The sequence below is a fragment of the Aegilops tauschii genome, chromosome 1 (genome assembly GCF_002575655.3).
Source record: "Aegilops tauschii subsp. strangulata cultivar AL8/78 chromosome 1, Aet v6.0, whole genome shotgun sequence".
NCBI lineage: Eukaryota > Viridiplantae > Streptophyta > Magnoliopsida > Poales > Poaceae > Aegilops > Aegilops tauschii.
In genome coordinates, this window is record NC_053035.3 from 178,312,502 (window position 1) to 178,336,002 (window position 23,501).

Below are 23,501 nucleotides of genomic sequence, written 5' to 3' on the forward strand. Positions count from 1 at the left end.
CTAAAATAACACCAAGTTATTATTTTCGATCGATCTATCTAGAGTTCGTACTAAAATAACACCAAGTTATTCTTTCCGATCGATCTATCAACAGTTCGTACTAAAATAACACCAAAGCAAATTCAGATTCATAATACTCAATCCAACAGAAAGAACCTCAGAGAGTGCCCCAAGAATTCTATCAGAGAAACAAAAGACGAGAACGTGCATTAACCCATATGCATAGATTACCCCAATGTCACCTCAGGAATCCATGAGTTGAGTGCCAAAACACATATCAAGTGAATCAATATGATACCCCATTGTCACCACGAGTATTCATATGCAAGACATATATCAAGTGCTCTCAAATCCATAAAAGTACTCTATCCATAAAACGAAAGCTCAAAGGGAAAAATAAATTCATCACAACAAGATAGAGAGGGGAAAACACCATATGACCCGACTATTTTAACAAAGCCCGCGATACATCAAGATCATGACATCTCAAGAACACGATAGAGAGAGATTAAACACATAGCTACTGGTACAAACCCCCAGCCCCGAGGCTGGACTACTCCCTCCTCATCGTGGTGGCTGCCGGGATGACGAGATGGCCACCGGAGATGATTCCCCCCTCTGGCAGAGTGCCGGAGTGGGGTCTAGATTGGTATTCGGTGGCTACAGAGGCCTGCGGCGGCGAAACTTCTGATCCAGGGTTATTTCTGACGGTTTCTCTATTTATAGCATTTTTTGGCATCGGTTTCACGTGAAGATGGGCCTTGAGGTGAGCACAACCCACCAGCGCACAGACAAGGGCGCAGGCGCACTCCGGTGTCTTGTGCCCTACTCCTTCACCTTCTGGTCCTTCCACGAAGCTTCGGGGGTCTCTTTTGTTCCAAAAAAATCATCAAAAAGTTTCAGCTCATTTGGAGAACTTTCATTTATGCACAAAAAACAACACCACGGTAGTTCTGCTGAAAACAGCGTCAGTCCGGGTTAGTTCCATGCAAATCATACAAAAACCATATAAAATTGTTGTCAAGATGGCATGAATACTTCATAAATTATAGATACGTTGGAGACATATCACACCACCAACATCTCGGGGCCCTCCGATCCCACCTCTCCCTTCTGACCCCGAGGCAGCCAGCCAAGGCCTATGGCGGCGAGGGCGGCGCCTACTACGAGCGGAGTTCCGCGGAGCTGCCCTCTTGCCGCCAGGAGGAGATCGAGGATGCCATGGCTACACGCTGGACTGCGCCCGCACGCAGGAGTTCCTCCACGAGCACATCCCCCGCCGTCATCCCCTGCTACTTCAACTGCAGCATCGTCCTCCTCGACCACAACTACTGCTCCCGTGTCTCCAACTTCGGCACCGCCAAGGTCGACCACCACTACAACAACGTCCTCCTCGACCACATCCACTTCCAGTGGACACGCAGCGGCCACCGGGACAACACGACCGCTTCAGCAGCAAGGTAAGATAGGTAATCAATCATCCCTTCGCTCCTGCTCTCTTCCTTCCAGTCCTGCCAAGTAATTTGGATTCTGTTCTTGGTTTTGTTCCGTGAACGGAGGGACTGATGGATGAATCAACCCACTCACGGTAGTAGAGTTTTATCATCATCCAGACGAGATGTGATGCGCCTGGCCTCGTTTATGACATCTGCTCCTACTCTTCTTACCTCCCCGTCGTCCTAAGCATTATTTTTCCTCTACAGCAAAGTGAAACAACAACAGGCAGGGAGGCACCAATTGTTCATGCATCCAGCCTCCTCCTAGTGCTCTCTCTAGTTCCTCGCCCACATGCCACCAATCCAATCTTCTTCCTTTCTTGGTTTTTGTATAACCACAAACTGTTGATCAACTATCAATTATTCCTTCCCTCTGTAAAGAAATATTTCTTTACGGAGGGAGTACTAGGTACAATCACAAGACCAGAGCAGGCAACTCAGTCTTAGTTTCCAAGCAAAAATAGAGCATCTTTCGCCTTTGCTTCTTGCAGCTGCAGCTACCTTCTACATGTTATTTGCTTGCGGATATCACCGATTGTTCGCTCATAATAATCATATTTGTCTGCCATGTATTTGGATTGAATGATTGGTTCTCTCAAATTTAGGGTACGTGTTGTGGATGCAGTCCAGCTAGTTTGTGTTAAGTTGGGACGATCCATCCATTTATAGCTTTTTATATTTTATTACAGTGAAAATGGCAGTACTAGCTTTAGTAGCATTAGGCTTTGGGTTTCTTCTTACTGGAATTATCAATGGCTGACATGTTTTGATATACTCAATCCTGCAATTTCTGTTATTGATTTTTAGCTTGACCTACTGTTTTGGTCAGTGATTTGCATTACCCTCGCGGCTGCTCTGCTCTGTACATATATAACCTAGGACTCTTATCCGTATTACCGATTTTTAGCTAGACCCACTGTTTTATTCAGTGAATGCCACGCAAACAACTAACTCGCTCTTGTTCATGTAGATGGAGTAGGAGGATGAGTAGTAGAAAATGAGCCTGATGGTGAAGAAGCACCTGATGACCAGAACTTGTTCAAGAGCTCTTTTGTGCTTCCAAAACAAGGTCTTGATGTCCCCCTTACAGAAAAATGTTCATATATGTTCCTGCATGATGCGTCTGTGCATGTTGGATGGTCACATTCTAGTGTACTAGCTAGCTAGTAAGCTTGTTTTGCTACCGGATGATTGAATGTCATCTCAGTTTGTACCTCATGTAGTTCACCACCTAAAATTGCCACTGTTTGGTTAGTGCTTCCCTTCTTGGTTGGCTAAACATATCAGTTTGTTTGATTTGGAGCATTAGACACTCTCCATCGACGACCGGGACCCCATGCCTAAGTTGTTGATTGCCTAAATTTTATTCATCGTCTCCACAATAAATTCAGTAGCATTTAGCCTAAGCCGTTGATTGCCTAATTTGTAGGTAAATATACCATTGGCATATATTATCTGCAGCATTTTTTCATAAACAAAATAAAAAAATTTTGATTTAGGTGCAGATGGGTGTCTGCGCAATTTAGCCTTTTTGTTTCCTGTGTCCCTAGTTTAGGTGTGTGTTCAAGCAAAAAAGGTGGGCGTTGATGTTTCATTGTGTCCTGGAGCCTCGAGTGAAAGGCAGGGATGCAATGCTTGCCGTTCTCATACTGCTCCAAAGAGTAACCGTGGCCTTCTCATGGAGAGTATGATGGCTTGTGTAGGTAATTAGTAGTATGTCCATGTTGTTGGCTAGATGGTAACGGCTCATCAGAATATACACACATGAGTGTATCATGTAACAATTGACAGAGTCACTAGAATATATACACATTAAATCTATTGTTCTGTTTTATCATTGCACTGTTATTTATAATGTTTTTATCCATAATAATGCTTTTTGGAGTAATTATAATGCCTTTTCTCTCACAATTTACAAGGAACACACCAAGAGGGAGAATTCTTGCAGCTCGAAATCTGGACGTGGAAAAGCCACGTCAGGCCACCTATTCTGCACAACTCCAAATGAGCTGAAACTTTATGGAGATTTTTTATGAATTATTTGAGGAATATTGGAGCCAATAAACACCAGAGGGGGCTACCAGGTGGGCACAACCCACCTGGGTGCGCCAGCCCCCCCAGGCGCGCCCTGGTGGGTTGTGGCCTCCTCGGCCCAGCTCTGTTGCCCATCTTCTGGTATATAAGTCATTTTGACCTAGAAAAAATAAAGGGGGAGACTTTCAGGATGGAGCGCCGCCGTCTCGAGGCAGAACTTGGGCAAGAGCACTTTTGCCCTGCGGTGAAGCGATTTCGCCAGGGGAACTTCCCTCCCGGAGGGGGAAATCATCGCCATCATCATCACCAACAACTCTTCCATCTTGGGGAGGGCAATGTCCATCAACATCTTCAACAACACCATCTCCTCTCAAACCCTAGTTCATCTCTTGTGTTCAATCTTGTTATCGGAACTATAGATTGGTCCTTGTGGGTGACTAGTAGTGTTGATTACATCTTCTAGTTGATCACTATATGGTTTATTTGGTGGAGGATTATATGTTCATATCCATTATGCTATTTAATACCCCTTTGATCATGAGCATATTTATCATTTATGAGTAGTTACTTTTGTTCTTGAGGTCACGGGAGAAATCATGTTGCAAGTAATCATGTGAACTTGATATGTGTTCAATATTTTGATAGTATGTATGTTGTTATTCCCTTAGTGGTGTCATGTGAATGTCGACTACATGGCACTTCACCATATTTGGGCCTAAGCGAATGCATTGTGGAGTAGCAAATAGAAGGTGGGTTGCGAGAGTGACAGAAGCTTAAGCCCCTGTTTATGCGCTATTTCGTAAGGGTCCGATTGGATACAAAAGTTTAATGCTATGGTTAGAATTTTTTCTTGATACTTCTCTCGTAGTTGCGGATGCTTGCGGGAGGGTTAATCATAAGTAGGAGGTTTGTTCAAGTAAGAACATCACCTAAGCACCGGTCCACCCACATTCAAAATTATCAAAGTAGCGAACACAAATCAAACCAACATGATGAAACTGACTAGATGAAATTCCCGTGTACCATCAAGAACGCTTTGCTTATCATAAGAGACCATTTTGGTATGTCCTGTGCCTCAAAAGGATTGGGCTACCTTGGTGCACTTTTGTTACTACTATCGTTACTTGCTCGTTACAAATTATCTTGCTATCAAACTACTCTGCTACTTACAATTTCAGCACTTGTAGACATTACCTTATTGAAAACTACTTGTCATTTCCTTCTGCTCCTCGTTGGGTTCGATCCTCTTACTTATCGAAAAGAGCTACAATTTATCCCCTATACTTGTGGGTCATCATGTTTCTAACTCCACTATTTCTGTTTTTCTTTACCACCTTATCCAACATTGTAGATTCCTGTATTGATGCATGCCAAATATGAATATGATCTTGCATTAAGCTTTAGCTGGCTATTAATTATGTTTTGCTAGCTACTGTCTAACCATGGCCTGCGGCGGCTGGGTCTTTCTTTTGGGCACAGGTGACTTGTAGATGAAGTTGTACGACTAGGTGTTTCTTTTGGGTGTGTCCAGCACGTGTTCGAGTTCACTTGCGATGGGATTTTGCCTGATAGGTGTTTGTGGTAATATCCTTATATGTATTCCGGATCATTTGCATTAACAAGGATATATTTCTGTAATAATGAAGAAATACCTTCTTGAGTTTTATATGAAACTGTACTGCTAATTGAGCGGCAACATCATTGGAGTTTGCCATTCTTGAGTTTCATGAACTTGATATGAACAAATTTGATTAAGAAATCCTGATGCTTATTCATTTAACCTGATGGTCTTATATTGTTATGTGTCGCACGCACCAAACGCGTGCAAAGTCTTCTTTCCTCAAGCAGCAGCTGATCTACAGCTAGGCAGTGAAGTTCCCTATAACTAAATGGTAGGATACACAAATTTATAAATCAGGTTTGTTGAGTTAACGCCTTCTGGATGAAGCATGGCAAGTATATTTTATTAATATCCAGCAATAATTCAGGATAATCTCAAGTAGATTCATTCATTTGACATTTTCAAGTATAAAACTAGCTTCTCTGCAACATAAAGCTGATTGTGGCGCTGAATGATGTTTGTTTCACATCTTTTGGCTTCATTATTGAATGTTTGATTCTCATCTTCGAGCAGAGTTTGGGTCGAGCCAAGTTTACCTATACTCGGTAGCTCGGGCGGCTCGCTAGCGCAGCCATAGTTGTTTTTTCCCATTTGTGTTGTTGCTTTAGTAGCATCCTGTGCTTTCTTTTACGTAGCAGCAGAGCACCACTCTTACTCTGCACTTCTCTCCAGATTCTGCTACAATTAAAAATTTACAATGCATTCATGCATGAGTAGTGCATGTGTTGGTTGTCCATGAGATCAGGAACAGTTTGAACAAATGAGCCGTACGGTCTTGTTGGAACTCATTGATGCATTAGAACTCATTTGGATGCAATATCATGCTTGCTATTTTGAAATCGATAATGAGGCTCTGAATGTTAGTTCTATTTCCATTGTGGATTAGCTTCTGCCCCTCAAATGCTATTGACAAGTTGCATCCCATAACTCTATAGATTAGTGGAATTATCATGAGTAGTATACAACCTGAGATGTCCGATTGTATACAAACTGCGCCTTGAAATTAATATGTTCTAGGCAGTGTCTTTGATTGTAAATGTTTATTCACTATAAACTCTTCTATCTGTGATAAGTGCAACTAGAAGAATTTGTCCATGTAAAATTCTATAATCCCTATTAGCTGAAACTTGAGCATTACAAAGTTTCATTTATAAGTTCAGTTTGTTGATAAGCCATCCTCCTCCCGTTTTTGGAGTTATCGTGTATACACAACATTTCATGAAAATAAACTACATGCGATATACTCAAATCGCACTAGGGTCTGGGAATATTTTACGATGCTATGGATATACTTTGTGATTTATAGTTACTCTCTGGTTTCATATTATGGTCTAATATATTTTGTTTTGACTCTTTCTCTGTTGCCAGGAAAGTGGTGAGGAGATGTTGATGATGCCTGCCTGCTTGGCTGCTATGGTGATGCATGCACCGGTGAAGCAAGCACACATGCAAGGCTGGCCCCATGTATCTTCCTTGGCTGTGAATATCATCTACAGGCACGACAAATGTCCCACCATTCTGTTGTTTTGCTCCTCTTCTCCTTGCATCTGAGAAAATTGGTGCTTAATATGCTATTGATTTACAGTGTCTGTTCGTTAACACCAAGTCTAAATTGTTGCTTTGATTTTTCCTATTACTTAGGATAGCAGTATGACCAGGACAAGCTACAAGCTCTCAGCGCGTCTGATCCAGGGTGCGTTAGGGCCAACCTATTACGAAAGATGGCCATGCTCACGAGCCCCTCTAGATCAAAATAGGTATTCCATTATTCCTCTTTTTGGATTCACTCATATTTTGCCTCGTGGATTGATGGATTTGTCCTATGGTACTGTAATTGTAAAGTCTAGTCCTCACTTACTTCCTGTAAGTTATTGCCTCTGCCTAAATTTCGAATGCATGCTAACTAAGGCTTTATCAAGCCCTTGGTGTTGATTGAGCGTTTGCTCCTCTAATGTTCATGAAGTCCATTGTTATATACCTCTCATTATAGGATGGCAAGTTGTGGCAGCTGGAGCATGTCTCATTAGAGAGAGCAATGAAATCCATTGTACTGTTCCGTAAAAGAAAAGTACATTGTACTATTATGGTAGTAGCAGATGTGCCATCATTTTCTTATTGTATATTACCTTTGTTCCTGCTATATTTCTGTGTAAGGAAATGTATTCCTGAGATGATCTTTTGTGTTATGTAAACCTGGGAGATGTGTTATGTGATGTGATATGATGGTTGACTTGAATTTGACCTGGAGTTTTCCTAATTTAAATGAAATAATGCTGGATGTATGTGTGTGATTGGGCTAAATTCGGCTTGGGCCAAACAATTCTCAACACTAAAAGGCTGGTACAAATTGGACAAATAATTGGGCCGAGAAAGGCCACATCCCAACAAGCATCGAACAATTTCAAAAATGAAATGGAAAATGTCTTATAAAAAAAGAAACTGACTGCGAAAAGGCCAAGGGCCAAAAAAATTGCATGAATCTCAAAAACTAAAAAGACCAAATTGTTGGGCCCGGCCCATGTAGCTAGAGAAAATTAACAGAAAATATATATATTAAAAAGACTGAATTAGTGGGTCGGCCCATGTAATCATGCGATCATGTGCATCTCATTTGCATACGTGTTCGTCTCATGCATCCGAGCATTTTCCCCGTTGTCCGTTTTGCAATCCGGCACTCCCACATGCACCGGCGCACCCCTCTTGTTTCTTTACGTGAGCGGGTGTTAAACGTTCTCGGAATGGACCGAGGTTTGCCAAGTGGCCTTGGTACACCACCGGTAGACCACCTGTCAAGTTTCATTCCATTTGGAGGTCGTTTGATGCTCCAACGGTTAACCGGATAACCGCAAAGGCCTTTTGTGTGTTGCAGCAAAACACCCCTCCTAACAGCCCAATAACCCATCTAAGTTCCTTCCATGCTCTCGGTCGTTCGATCACGATCGTGTGGGCGAAAACCACACTCCATTTGGAGTCTCCTAGCTCCCTCTAGCTATAAATAAGTGAGCCCCCGGAATTTTCGCGCAGATAAAACCCTAACCCCTTCCCCTCTCCGCCGCCGGACACGTCCGGTCTGGCCGAACGAAGTCGCCGCCGCCCAGAGCCAATCACGCCGCGCCACGTGGTTCCGCGCCGCCCCCGTCGCCGAAGCCCGCCGGGCCAGTCCGCCGGCCCCCGCGGCCCGCCTCCCCGTCGCCCGCGCCCCGCCTCCACTCCGCCCGTGCGCCGCCTGGGCTCCCCGCCGCCGCCGCCGTTCCCGACCGCCGGCCCCCGCGGCCCGCCTCCCCGTCGCCCGCGCCCCGCCTCCACTCCGCCCCTGCGCCGCCTGGGCTCCCCGCCGCCGCTGCCGTTCTCGACCGCCGCCGCTCCGCGCTTCATCGCCGGCTGCCCGCGCCCGAGCCGACGAGCACCGCGCCAACCCCCGCGGGCCCGTCCCCGCGCCACTCCGGCGACGCCGCCCTCCCGCGCCTCCGCCGCCTCCTCCCCGAGCTCCGGCGACGCCGTCCCCGCCGTCTCCTCCCTCTCCAGCGCCCGGCCTCGTCCTCTCCGGCCGTCTTCGTCCGAGCTCCGGCGAGCCGCCCCGCCTCGGCATCCGTGCAAGGAACCCTAGATCTGAAGGTTGACTTTCCCCTCGTTTTCTGCCAAGTCTCGAAGTTTTCACAATATGTTGCTCTGTTCATCATGGCATATCTCCTCGCATACTGCTACGTTTCATGCGCACGATATATCGAAATGTTCATCACGAGATGCTCTTCATTTCGTTCCATTGTGCCATGCTCGTTTGAGTTCATCTTGATGCTCAAATCTCTGGTGCAATAGTGCTATATGATGTTTACTGCTGTTACTTATCAGAATTTGGTGTTTTGTTATTTTTGTTGCATTTGATGTGTGCATCTTATGGGCATGAGCTCTACAGGCGTTTTGATCTATGCCATGCCATTTTTACAGAGGTTTATGCCATGTATTTTTGTGATCTATGTGGTGACTAGCACAAGCATGCAAACTAGGCTTCGTGATGTTTCTGTTTCCAGGGACTTAAAATTTTGCCAAGTCTGTGACTGCTGTTATTTTGTTGCCATGTATGCATGTGTCTACAGTAAGATCCATGCTTCTTCTGAGTATGTTCAGTAACGTTGTTTTGTAGATATAGTTGTGATCTAACCATCCATGCCCCTGTTTGCATTTATGGAGGGCCCTAGCATGTCTCAATCTTGCTCTACTTTTGCTATAAAATATTCCTGGCAGATTGTTAACATGATATTCAATTTTGCCAAGGTTGTTGTAGTTGATTCATACATGCTATGAACTTGTTCTTGCCATGTATACCTTCATAAACATGCCGTCTTGCTGTAGGTATGCTTGTTTTGTCATGCATTGCCTTGTGATGAGTGAATCGAGCTCACAAAGATGCCTTCATAATTTTGTTAATGCCATGCTCTGTTTTCTGCAAATTCTGGAACCTGTTAACGAAACTTGCTATGTTTGCATGGGTGCCATCATATCTTCTAATCCTTTTTGGCTCATGGCCACTAAGGGTCTTTTGTTCTATGCTTTTAGTAGATTTATGCCATGCTTTATGTTGCTATGTTAAGTTCCTGTAGCATGTTGATTGCTTGCTCTGAACATTGCTACCTGATGCTGTTTCAGCCATGTTCAGTATTTTCACCAAGTCTGTGAACCTGATATCTTTTGCACTTTTGCCATGCTTGTTTGAACCTGTTATGTTGTGATCTAGCCATAGCTCAGTGTTCATCTTTTCTCTGTGAACCTGTATGTTGCTATGTTGGGGTGCTGTATTATAGTTACTTGATGTATTCTAAGTGCTATCCTGCTGTTAATCGCAGATTTATGTCATTCTTGTTTTGCTTGCCATTTGCAAACCGTGCATCCGTTTCCGGTGATCTTTATATCGATTTCGACCGAAATCATCTCATTTTTCCAGTAGCATACTTGGTTTGCCAAGTTACTGCCTTGTTCATCCTTTTTTTCTTCCGGAGCAGGCATACGCATCGCATATCACATCTCGCATATCATGCATGTATTGCATCATGTTGCTTGTGCATTTCCCGTGATTGATTGTGGTTCCATTGCTTTTGTTCTTGCTGTGGGTAGAGCCGGGAGACGAGTTCGTGGACGAGGAACCTGTTGAGTACGCTTACGAGGATCAAGCTTTCGACAACTCTGAGAACCTTGCAGGCAAGATGACCATACCCTCGAAATCACTTCTATCTTTGCTTTGCTAGTTGTTCATTCTATTGCTATGCTGCGCTACCTACCACTTGCTATATCATGCCTCCCATATTGCCATGTCAAGCCTCTAACCATCCTTTCCTAGCAAACCGTTGTTTGGCTAAGTTACCGCTTTTGCTCAGCCCTTCTTATAGCGTTGCTAGTTGCAGGTGAAGTTGAAGTTGGTTCCATGTTGGAACATGGACATGTTGGCATATCACAATATCTCTTATTTAATTAATGCATCTATATATTTGGTAAAGGGTGGAAGGCTCGGCCTTATGCATGGTGTTTTGTTCCACTCTTGCCGCCCTAGTTTCCGTCATATCGGTATTATGTTCCTTGAGTTTGCGTTCCTTACGCGGTTGGGTGATTTATGAGACCCCCTGGACAGTTCGCCTTGAATAAAACTCCTCCAGCAAGGCCCAACCTTGGTTTTACATTTGCCTACCTAAGCCTTTTTCCCTTGGGTTTTCGCGAGCCCGAGGGTCATCTTTATTTTAACCCCCCCCCCGGGGCCAGTGCTCCTTCGAGTGTTGGTCCGAACCGAGTCGACTGCGAGGCCACCTCGGGGAAACTTGAGGCCTGGTTTTACTCGTAGGATGTCTCATCCGTTGTGCCCTGAGAACGAGATATGTGCAGCTCCTATCGGGATTTGTCGGCACATCGGGCGGCTTTGCTGGTCTTGTTTTACCATTGTCGAAATGTCTTGTAAACCGGGATTCCGAGACTGATCGGGTCTTCCCGGGAGAAGGTTTATCCTTCGTTGACCGTGAGAGCTTATAATGGGCTAAGTTGGGACACCCCTGCAGGGTATTATCTTTCGAAAGCCGTGCCCGCAGTTATGAGGCAGATGGGAATTTGTTAATGTCTGGTTGTAGAGAACTTGACACTTGACTTAATTAAAATACATCAACCGTGTGTGTAGCCGTGATGGTCTCTTTTCGGCGGAGTCCGGGAAGTGAACACGGTTCGGGTTATGAATGAACGTGAGTAGTTTCAGGATCACTTCTTGATCATTTCTAGCTTCGCGACCGTTGCGTTGCTTCTCTTCTCGCTCTCTTTTGCGTATGTTAGCCACCATATATTCTTAGTGCTTGCTGCAGCTCCACCTCATTATACCATCCTTTCCTATCAGCTTAAATAGTCTTGATCTCGCGGGTGTGAGATTGTTGAGTCCTCGTGACTCATAGATTCTACCAAAACAGTTGCAGGTGCCGACGATACCAGTGTAGATGACGCAACCGAGCTCAAGTGGGAGTTCGACGAGGAACGTGGTCGTTACTATGTTTCGTTTCCTGATGATCAGTAGTGGAGCCCAGTTGGGACGATCGGGGATCTAGCATTTGGGGTTATCTTATTTTCATTTGGATTTGGCCGTAGTCGGTCTATGTGTGGATTTTGGATGATGTATGAATTAATTTTATGTATTGTGTGAAGTGGCGATTGTAAGCCAACTCTCGTTATCCCATTCTTGTTCATTACATGGGATTGTGTGAAGATGACCCTTCTTGCGACAATACCTACAATGCAGTTATGCCTCTAAGTCGTGCCTCGACACGTGGGAGATATAGCCGCATCGTGGGCGATACAAGTTGGTAATCAGAGCCATCCCCGACTTAGGAGCCCACTACTTGATCGAATCGCTGGCGTTGTTGAGTCTAGAACAAAAATGTTTTGAGTCTTAGGATTATATATATCGGAGAGTAGGATTCTTTTTACTCCACAGTCCCTTCGTTGCTCTGGTGAGGCCTCCTAACGTAGAAGTTTTGACTCTTCTCTCCTCAAATTTCACTAAAAAAATTAGGATCACGCGGGTATCTTAGAATCGTTCTGATGGTTTTGTGACGAGAACATTGTTCTTGGTGCCTCCTGACATTTAGGGGTTGTGGCAGTGTCCCGGGGAGTTGAGCTCCGAGGTGTTGTCGTCACAATTTTATCGTTGCAGTTCTGGAATACCTGAGTTTCGCCGACATCGAAAATCTCTTTTATGCAGTTGTTGGTGAGATCACCTCAACGCCACCCAGTACTGGGGCGGGAGTTCGAGAGTATTGCCATAACTCGTATAACGGATGCTTTTCGAAGGTTGAGGTACACGATTTCCGAAGGTTTCTTGGTTATGTGTTGACGGATGGATACAGCTGGATCTAGGGATTGCTAGTTTGGGTGATATATTTTGTGTCCCCTGTATCCCCAACACCAGATTGCATAACCAGAAAGTTTCGGGAGTTTATAGGTGGGATTCAAGTAGCTCTTAGCATTTCTTCCCGCAGATATTTGGTTTGTGATTGGGTAATCCTTACCATTTATTTGTTCCAGTTGCACCTTGTTATTTTATTCATCAATCCTTTATCAAGTGGCTTCTCACCTTAATGGAAGTGTGATGATTTACTATGGAATTCATTCGTTCATCCTCGTTCGAATGTTTATTGTGAAAACTATATGTTGCAATTTCTATCCGTTGATTCAATTTTCCTATCTGTCTATCAAGATGCTAACAGATGTCGCCCTCTTCAGGATGGCTCCGCCAACGCGTCAGAATCCGGAACGCAATGAGGGGAGTCAGGCGAACCCTCCGCCACCACCTCCGCCTCCGAAGGCATGGCAAGCTATCATGGCAGCCACCAACACCAATGCTCAGATGATTTTGCAACTCTTGCAAGAACGCACCCAAGGGCAAGGCAACCAAGGAAATCAAGGCCAAGGCAACAACCAGCCTCCGAAGCCCGCCCTCAACCAGTTCCTTGCAAATCAGCCGAAGTCTTTCAGCTACTGTGCCGAGGCCACAGACGCCGATGATTGGCTCGTGGACATCAACAAGCATTTTGAATGTAGCAATGTCAGGCCTGAGGACTTTATCAAGTTCGCTTCTTTTCAACTCAAGGATCAAGCTGCCGAGTGGTATCAACAATACAAAGATTCCAGAGGAGGTCGTGTGATTACCTGGGATGATTTCCGCCGAGACTTCAAAGCTCACCACATTCCACAAAGTGTTGTTGAGAGCAAGCGTGAGGAGTTCTGCAATCTCAAGCAAGGCAGCATGTCCGTGTATCAATACAATACTCAGTTCCAGAAACTCGCTCGCTTCGCTAAGGAAGACGTTCCTGATGAAAGAGCATGATCTATCAATTCAGAGGTGGCCTCAGAGAAGATCTGCAATTACCTCTCGTGCTTTTTGAGCCGACCAAGTATGATGATTTCTACAATATGGCTCTGAAGCAAGAGGCTGCTCAGCTCAAGTGTGAGGCTTCTAAGAAGAGAGTCAGGGACGCAGTTCAGTCTTCTTCTTCCTCACTAGTGGCTGCTAAGCAACAGAAGCTCTGGTTGCCTCCTCCTCCTCCGTTTCGTCACCCTTTCCAGCAGAAGAACAAAGGTGGCCATGGATCTTCCCACCCACCCAACCCTGGCTATCAGAACAAGTCTCAGAATCAAGCTCCAAAGTCGAATGCTCCTTATTATCGTCCACTCTCAGAGGTGACTTGCAACAAGTGTCAGCAGAAAGATCACTATGCTAACAAGTGCTTCAACCAAAGGCGCCTTCCGCCTCCTCCTCCTGTGAGATCTTCCAGCAATGCAGTGGTCAAGCATAATCCCAAGTCTGCAAAGGTGAATATGATGAATGCAGCTCAAGCGGAGGAATCTACTGATGTGATAATGGGTAATCTCTCAGTTAATGATATTCCTGTAAAAGTCTTATTTGATACTGGTGCATTGCATTCTTTCATGTCATACCCATTTGCATCGAAGCACAATGTTGACACAGAGATTTTATCCAAAGTTATGGAAGTTGTTTCTCCGAGAAAGCTTATGACTTCTAGTTTGGTTGCTCCCGATGTCTCTATCAACTTGGGCAACTATAAATTTCTGGCCAAACCAATTGTTCTTGGTGACTCGGATATTGATCTAATTCTCGGCATGGACTGGCTTTCTAAGCACAAGGCTCAACTTGATTGTGCTGCCAGGGAAATTCAATTGACACACTCTTCTGAGGATGTGATCATCTATGCCGCTCGTGACGAGACCATTCGGTTATTCTCTCTCAATGAGAAGGCCGAGCTAGACGCAATCTCTCAAATTCCAGTCGTTTGTGAGTACCAAGATGTCTTTCCAGAAAAGCTTCCAGGTATGCCTCCTCACCGGCCAGTTGAGTTCGTTATCGATCTTGATCCCGGCACAGAACCCGTTTGCAAGAGTCCATACAAGCTTGGACCCAAGGAGCTGAAGGAATTGAAGAAACAGCTCGATGAACAAGAGCGTCTGGGTTTGATTAGACCGAGTTCATCTCCGTGGGGTTGTGGTGTTCTTTTTGTCCAGAAGAAGGATGGCACGGACCGACTTTGTGTCGACTACCGTCCATTAAACAAGAAGACAATCAAGAACAAGTATCCACTTCCCAACATCAATGAGCTATTCGAGCAACTTAAAGGTGCTAAATTATTCTCCAAGCTTGACCTTCGAATGGGTTATCATCAGATTCGCATTCGTGAAGAAGATATTCCCAAGACAGCATTCAGAACAAGCTTTGGTTCTTATGAATATACTGTCATGTCTTTCGGCCTTGTCAATGCTCCTCCAACATTCTCTCGAATGATGAATTTCATCTTCAACCTCTATACCAATGAATTCGTCCTGGTGTATCTCGATGATATCTTGGTCTTCTCCAAGAATAAGAAGGATCATGCCAAACATTTGCGATTGGTGCTCGACAAGCTCAGAGAGTATCAATTCTATGCGAAGTTTTCCAAATGTGAGTTTCGGCTCAATGAAGTTCTTTACCTTGGTCATATCATCTCTGCCAAGGGCATCGCTGTTAATCCTGAGAAGGTGTCTGCAATTGTGAATTGGGAACCTCCTCAGAATGTCAAGCAGCTCCGCAGTTTCCTTGGTCTTGCAAGCTATTGCCGAAGATTCGTTGAGAATTTCTCTAAGATTGCAAAGCCTCTTTCCAACCTCCTCCAGAAGCATGTGAAGTATGTCTGGACTCCTGAGTGTGACGTTGATTTCAACACTCTCAAAGAGAAACTCGTCACAGCTCCTGTCTTAACTCCTCCTGACGAATCCAAGCCATTCGAAGTTTTCTGTGATGCTTCTCTTCAAGGTCTCGGTGCTGTGTTAATGCAAGAGAAGAAAGTTGTGGCCTATACCTCTCGTCAGTTGAAGCCCAACGAAAAGAACTACCCCACTCACGATCTTGAGTTGGCGGCAGTTGTCCATGCATTAATAACATGGAGACATCTCTTGTTGGGAAGAAAAGTGGACATATTCACCGATCACAAGAGTCTCAAGTACATCTTCACTCAGCCCAACCTCAACCTCAGGCAAACTCGATGGGTCTAAATGATTCAAGAGTACAATCCGAGTATTGAATATACTCTAGGCAAGGCCAATGTCATTGCAGATGCTTTGAGCAGGAAGGCTTATTGCAACAGCTTAATTCTCAAGCCATTCCAACCGGATCTATGTGAAGCTTTCCGCAAACTGAATCTCCAAGTTGTTCCTCAAGGCTTTCTTGCCAACCTCATAGTCTCTCCTACTTTGGAAGATCAAATTCGTGAGGCACAACTTCTGGATACCATGGTGAAGAAGGTGAGACGTGGTATTGACAAGGGTCTTTCCAAATACAAGTGCTATCGCATTGATGATAGAGACACTTTATTCTTCGAGGACCGGATTGTGGTTCCTAAAGGTGATCTAAGGAAAGTCATTATGAACGAGGCACACAATTTTCTTCTTTCCATTCATCCTAGAAGTACGAAGATGTACCATGACCTCAAGCAGTCGTATTGGTGGACTCGAATGAAGCGAGAAATCGCTCAATTCGTGAATGAATGTGATGTCTGTAGAAGGGTGAAAGCAGAACACCAACGACCAGCTGGTCTCCTCCAACCTCTTGCTATTCCAGAATGGAAGTTTGATCATATCGAAATGGACTTCGTGACTGGATTTCCAAAGTCCAAGCGCGGAAATGATGTTATCTTCGTTGTCATCGACAAGCTTACTAAAGTGGCTAATTTCCTTCCAATCAAAGAATCTATCACAGTAGCTCAGTTGGCAGAGTTATACACCTCCAGGATTGTCTCCTTGCACGACATTCCACAATTGATTTCTTTAGATCGTGGAAGCATCTTCACTTCTAAGTTCTGGGACTCCTTCCAGAAGGCCATGGGCACCAACATTCGCTTTAGCAAAGCTTTCCATCCTCAAACTAGTGGCCAAGTCAAGCGAGTCAATCAAATCCTTGAAGATATGCTCAGGGCTTGTGTCATTTCCTTTGGCATGAAGTGGGAAGATTGTCTTCCATATGCCGAGTTCTCCTACAACAACAACTTCCAAGCGAGTTCGGGCAAGGCCCCATTTGAAAGTCTATATGGCAGAAAGTGTCGTACTCCTCTCAATTGGTCAGAGACTCGTGAACGCCAACTTCTTGGCAATGACTTGATCACAGAGGCTGAAGAAATGTGTAAAGTCATCCGTGAAAATCTCAAAGCCGCGCAATCGCGCCAGAAGAGTTACTATGATAGCAAGCACCGTGATTTGGCTTTCGAGATCGGAGACCATGTTTACCTCCGCGTCTCTCCAATGAAAGGCACTCGCCGCTTTGGTATCAAAGGGAAGCTTGCCCCTAGATACGTGGGTCCTTTCAAGATCATTGGCAAAAGAGGCGACCTCGCCTATCAACTTGAGCTTCCCTCCAACTTCGCGAACGTGCACGATGTGTTCCACGTGTCACAGCTTTGCAAGTGCTTCAAGACTCCTGAGCGCACCATCAACTTCGAAGAGATTGACCTCCAAGAAAATCTTTCTTATCATGAGCACCCCGTTGCTATTCTTGAAGAAACTGAGCGCAAGACTCGCAACAAGTCAATCAAATTCCTGAAAGTGAAGTGGTCGCACCATTCCGACCGAGAAGCTACCTGGGAACGCGAGGACCACCTCCGTTCCGAATATCCGGAGTTCTTTCAATCCTAGATCTCGGGACGAGATCCTCTCGTAGTGGTGCAGTGTTGTAACACCCCGGATGTAACTTTCCATATTTGTAACTCCAACTCTTGCCATTTTCGGCTATGTGTTATGATATTCCCTTCGTGGTCGGGTTTTGTCTTTCGTTTTGCATTTTGTTCGTGTCATGCATCTCATATCATGTCATCATGTGCATCTCATTTGCATACGTGTTCGTCTCATGCATCCGAGCATTTTCCCCGTTGTCCGTTTTGCAATCCGGCACTCCCGCATGCACCGGCGCACCCCTCTTGTTTCTTTTCGTGAGCGGGTGTTAAACGTTCTCGGAATGGACCGTGGTTTGTCAAGTGGCCTTAGTACACCACCGGTAGACCACCTGTCAAGTTTCGTTCCATTTGGAGGTCGTTTGATGCTCCAACGGTTAACCGGGTAACCGCAAAGGCCTTTTGTGTGTTGCAGCAAAACACCCCTCCTAACAGTCCAATAACCCATCTAAGTTCCTTCCATGCTCTCGGTCGTTCGATCACGATCGTGTGGGCGAAAACCGCACTCCATTTGGAGTCTCCTAGCTCCCTCTAGCTATAAATAAGTGAGCCCCCGGAATTTTCGCGCAGATCAAACCCTAACCCCTTCCCCTCTCCACCGCCGGACACGTCCGGTCCGGCCGGACGAAGTCGCCGCCGCCCAAAGCCAATCACGCCGCGCCACATGGTTCCGTGCTGCCCCCGCCGCCGAAGCCCACCGGGCCCGTCCGCCGGCCCCCGCGGCCCGCCTCCCCGTCGCCCGCGCACCGCCTCCACTCCGCCCGTGCGCCGCCTAGGCTCCCCGCCGCCGCCGCCGTTCCCGACCGCCGCCGCTCCGCGCTTCATCGCCGGCTGCTCACGCCCGAGCCGGCGAGCACCGCGCCAACCCCCCGGGCCCGTCCCCGCGCCACTCCGGCGACGCCGCCCTCCCGCGCCTCCGCCGCATCCTCCCCGAGCTCCGGCGACGCCGTCCCCGCCGTCTCCTCCCTCTCCGACGCTCGGCCTCGTCCTCTCCGGCCGTCTCCGTCCGAGCTCCGGCGAGCCGCCCCGCCTAGGCATCCGTGCGAGGAACCCTAGATCTGAAGGTTGACTTTCCCCTCGTTTTCTGCAATGTCTCAATGTTTTCACAATATGTTGCTCTGTTCATCATGGCATATCTCCTCGCGTACTGCTCTGTTTCATGCGCAAGATATATCGCAATGTTCATCACGAGATGCTCTTCATTTTGTTCCATTGTGCCATGCTCGTTTGAGTTCATCTTGATGCCCAAATCTCTGGTGCAAGAGTGATATATGATGTTTACTGCTGTTACTTATCATAACTTGGTGTTTTGTTATTTTCGTTGCATTTGATGTGTGCATCTTATGGGCATGAGCTCTACAGGTGTTTTGATCTATGCCATGCCATATTTACAAAGGTGTATGCCATGTATTTTTGTGATCTATGTGGTGACTAGCACAAGCATGCAAACTAGGCTTCGTGATGTTTCTGTTTCAAGGGACTTGGAATTTTGCCAAGTCTGTGACTACTGTTATTTTGTTGCCATGTATCCATGTGTCTACAGTGAGATCCATGCTTCTTTTGAGTATGTTCAGTGAAGATGTTTTGAAGATATAGTTGTGCTCTATCCATCCATGCCCCTGTTTGCATTTATGGAGTGCCCTAGCATGTCTCAATCTTGCTCTACGTTTGCTATAAAATATTCCTGGCAGATTGTTAACATGATATTCAATTTTGCCAAGGTTGTTGTAGTTGATTCATAAATGCTATGAACTTGCTCTTGCGATGGTTAGCTTCATAAACTTGCCAACTTGCCGTAGGTATGCTTATTTTTTCATGCATTGCCTTGTGATGAGTGAATCGAGCTCACAAAGATGCCTTCATAATTTTGTTAATGCCATGCTCTGTTTTCTGCAAAGTCTGAAACCTGTTAACGAAACTTCCTATGTTTACATGGGTGCCATCATATCTTCTGTTCCTTTTTCCTCATGGCCAGTAAGGGACTTTTGTTCTATGCTTTTAGTAGATTCATGCCATGCCTTATGTCGCTATATTATGTTCCTGTAGCATGTTGATTGCTTGCTCTGAACATTGCCACCTGATGTTGTTTCAGCCAGGTTCAGTATTTTCACGAAGTCTGTGAACCTGATATCTTTTGCACTTTTGCCATTCTTGTTTGAACCTGTTATGGTGTGATCTAGCCATAGCTCATTGTTCATATTTTGTCAAGCATCTCCTGTAGATTACTGCCATATGCTTTGTTGCTATGTTGGGGTGCTGTATTATAGTTACTTGATGTATTCTAAGTGCTATCCTGCTGTTAATCGCAGATTTATGTCATTCTTGTTTTGCTTGCCATTTGCAAACCGTGCATCCGTTTCCGGTGATCTTTATATCGATTTCGACCGAAATCATCTCATTTTTCCAGTGGCATACTTGGTTTGCCAAGTTACAGCCTTTTTCATCCTTTTTTTTTTCCGGAGCACGCATACGCATCGCATATCACATCTCGCATATCATGCATGTATTGCATCATGTTGCTTGTGCATTTCCCGTGATTGATTGTGGTTCCATTGATTATGTTCTTGCTGTGGGTAGAGCTGGGAGATGAGTTCGTGAAGGAGGAACCTGGTGAGTACGCTTACGAGGATCAAGCTTTCGACAACTCTGAGAACCTTGCAGGCAAGATGACCATACCCTCGAAATCACTTCTATCTTTGCTTTGCTAGTTGTTCGTTCTATTGCTATGCTGCGCTACCTACCACTTGCTATATCATGCCTCCCATATTGCCATGTCAAGCCTCTAACCACTTTCCTAGCAAACCGTTGTTTGGCTAAGTTACCGCTTTTGCTCCGCCCTTCTTATAGCGTTTGCTAGTTGCAGGTGAAGTTGAAGTTGGTTCCATGTTGGAACATGGATATGTTGGCATATCACAATATCTCTTATTTAATTAATGCATCTATATATTTGGTAAAGGGTGGAAGGCTCGGCCTTATGCCTGGTGTTTTGTTCCACTCTTGCCGCCCTAGTTTCCGTCATACCGGTATTATGTTCCTTGAGTTTGCGTTCCTTACGCGGTTGGGTGATTTATGGGACCCCCTTGACAGTTCGCCTTGAATAAAACTCCTCCAGCAAGGCCCAACCTTGGTTTTACATTTGCCTACCTAAGCCTTTTTCCCTTGGGTTTTCGCGAGCCCGAGGGTCATCTTTATTTTACCCCCCCCCCCCCCCCCGGGCCAGTGCTCCTTCGAGTGTTGGTCCGAACCGAGTAGACTGCGGGGCCACCTCGGGGAAACTTGAGGCCTGGTTTTACTCGTAGGATGTCTCATCCGTTGTGCCCTGAGAACGAGATATGTGCAGCTCCTATCGGGATTTGTCGGCACATCGGGCGGCTTTGCTGGTCTTGTTTTACCATTGTCGAAATGTCTTGTAAACCGGGATTCCGAGACTGATCGGGTCTTCCTGGGAGAAGGTTTATCCTTCGTTGACCGTGAGAGCTTATAATGGGCTAAGCTGGGACACCCCTGCAGGGTATTATCTTTTGAAAGCCGTGCCCGAGGTTATGAGGCAGATGGGAATTTGTTAATGTCCGGTTGTAGAGAACTTGACACTTGACTTAATTAAAATACATCAACCGTGTGTGTAGCCGTGATGGTCTCTTTTCGGCAGAGTCCGGGAAGTGAACACGGTTCGGGTTATGAATGAACGTGAGTAGTTTCAGGATCACTTCTTGATCATTTCTAGCTTCGCGACCGTTGCGTTGCTTCTCTTCTCGCTCTCTTTTGCGTATGTTAGCCACCATATATTCTTAGTGCTTGCTGCAGCTCCACCTCATTATACCATCCTTTCCTATCAGCTTAAATAGTCTTGATCTCGCGGGTGTGAGATTGTTGAGTCCTCATGACTCACAGATTCTACCAAAATAGTTGCAGGTGCCGATGATACCAGTGCAGATGACGCAACCGAGCTCAAGTGGGAGTTCGACGAGGAACATGGTCGTTACTATGTTTCGTTTCCTGATGATCAGTAGTGGAGCCCAGTTGGGACGATCGGGGATCTAGCATTTGGGGTTATCTTATTTTCATTTGGATTTGACCGTAGTCGGTCTATGTGTGGATTTTGGATGATGTATGAATTAATTTTATGTATTGTGTGAAGTGGCAATTGTAAGCCAACTCTCGTTATCCCATTCTTGTTCATTACATGGGATTGTGTGAAGATGACCCTTCTTGCAACAATACCTACAATGCGGTTATGCCTCTAAGTCGTGCCTCGACACGTGGGAGATATAGCCGCATCGTGGGCGATACAATCAGCGAGCCAGATCGTTGTCTTCCTTCTTCTTTTGCCCTTGTGTATTTCGGGCGTTGCCGCATGTGGCTTTTTTAATTATGTTCCTAAATATGTAAGACAATTATTATCCACTGTCATCGTCCTTATATTCATCATGCTTGCTATAAGTCGCAGTCGATGCTATATAGGTCCGTCAGATCTTACATTAAGATCCGTGCAAAACTTTCTTTTCAGATTTTCATTTTTCTCTCTTAAATCTCAGTCCAGTGAGATATATAGCCACGCCACAGAATAGGGGCTTGGGTGCCATTAACGGAGACGTTGGGAGGGAGGTGCGCGGTGGGTAGCGGTCAAAGGGCTCTCATCCTGATGAGCACACGCAGGGGTCTAACCGCACGCCTCCCATACTCAAATAGCTACCCCGCACGACACCTCCTAGCCAATAAAAAAGGGGACGCGTCGCGGCATGTATTTGGTAAGTAGAACGCCCACAGTTTCAATAGTACTTGTGTTTCCGATTTGTAACGTGACATCACTTGTTCCAAAATGATTTTGTTGATTGTTAATGTGTGCGACTTCGGAAATCGGCCAAAAAAAATTACCACAGCATGTTGGTGCCATGTCATGAAACCGTGCCAAGTTTCATGATTTTCAGGCGTGTTTTGGATTTACGGGAATTAAAAAACCAAGTTTCTCAATCTTTCCGGCCGAGCCACAACGCCTAGATTTTTGAATTTCATTCCCATTTCTTGCATGGGACCTAGAAAATCACCCAAGGACACACATGCGATTTTTCAAACAACTTTGGTGCACTGGAGCCTGTCCTTGTAGTTCAAATTTGAATTATGCACATTAAATTCGCAGAAACTCAATTAATGTATAAAAAGGACAAACGAACCCGGAATAATTCCAAAATTTAGCACGATACTTCTATTTGGTCTAAGCTGCCTGTGTAAAAAAATTAAGGCGGGAGAAGGCAGTGTACGTATGTCGTTTCGCACACGGAGGTGACACGTTCCCTCTCGGAACCACGAGCCTTCTTGAGGGAAGCTCCGGTTTGCAAGAAGCTTACACCAAAGCTTGTCCCAATTCGGCCAAAAAATTACCGCAGCATGTTGGTGCCATGTCATGACACCATGCCAAGTTTCATGATTTTCAGGCGTGTTTTGGATTGCAGGAATTAAAAAACCAAGTTCTCAATCTTTCCGGCTGAGCCACGACGCCCAGATGTTTGAATTTCATTCCCATTTCTTGCATGCGACCTATAAATTCACCCAAGGACACACATGTGATTTATCAACCAACTTTGGTGCACTGGAGCATGTGCTTGTAGTTAAAATTTGAACTATGCACATTAAATGCGCAGAAACTCAATTAATGTATAAAAAGGCCAAACGAACCCAGAATAATTCCAAATTTTAGCACGATACTTCTATTTGGTCTAATCTGCCTGTGTAAAAAAATGAAGGCGGGAGAAGGCAGTGTACGTATCTCGTTTCGCACACGGAGGTGACATGTTCCCTCTCGGAACCACGAGCCTTCTTGAGGGAAGCTCCGGCTTGCAAGAATCTTACAGCAAAGCTTGTCCCAATTCGGCCAAAAAAATTATCGAAGCATTTTGGTGCCATGTCATGACACCATGCCAAGTTTCATTATTTTCAGGCGTGTTTCGGATTTATAGAAATTAAAAAACCAAGTTTCTCAATCTTTCCGGCTGAGCCACGACGCCCAGATGTTTTCATTTCTTGCATGGGACCTAAAATTCACCCAAGGACACACATGTGATTTTTCAAACAACTTTGGTGCACTGGAGCATGTGCTTGTAGTTCAAATTTGAATTATGCACA

General features: G+C 45.4%; 1 long non-coding RNA gene across 1 annotated transcript; it reads left to right on the forward strand.

Annotated features, from left to right (window-relative positions):
• Positions 1–6,337: 6,337 nt before the first annotated feature.
• On the forward strand, positions 6,338–7,392 carry LOC141039316 (uncharacterized). Its single transcript, XR_012200245.1, has 2 exons — positions 6,338–6,647; positions 6,793–7,392. It is a non-coding gene; the product is annotated as an uncharacterized lncRNA (long non-coding RNA).
• The last annotated feature ends 16,109 nt before the right edge of the window (positions 7,393–23,501 follow it).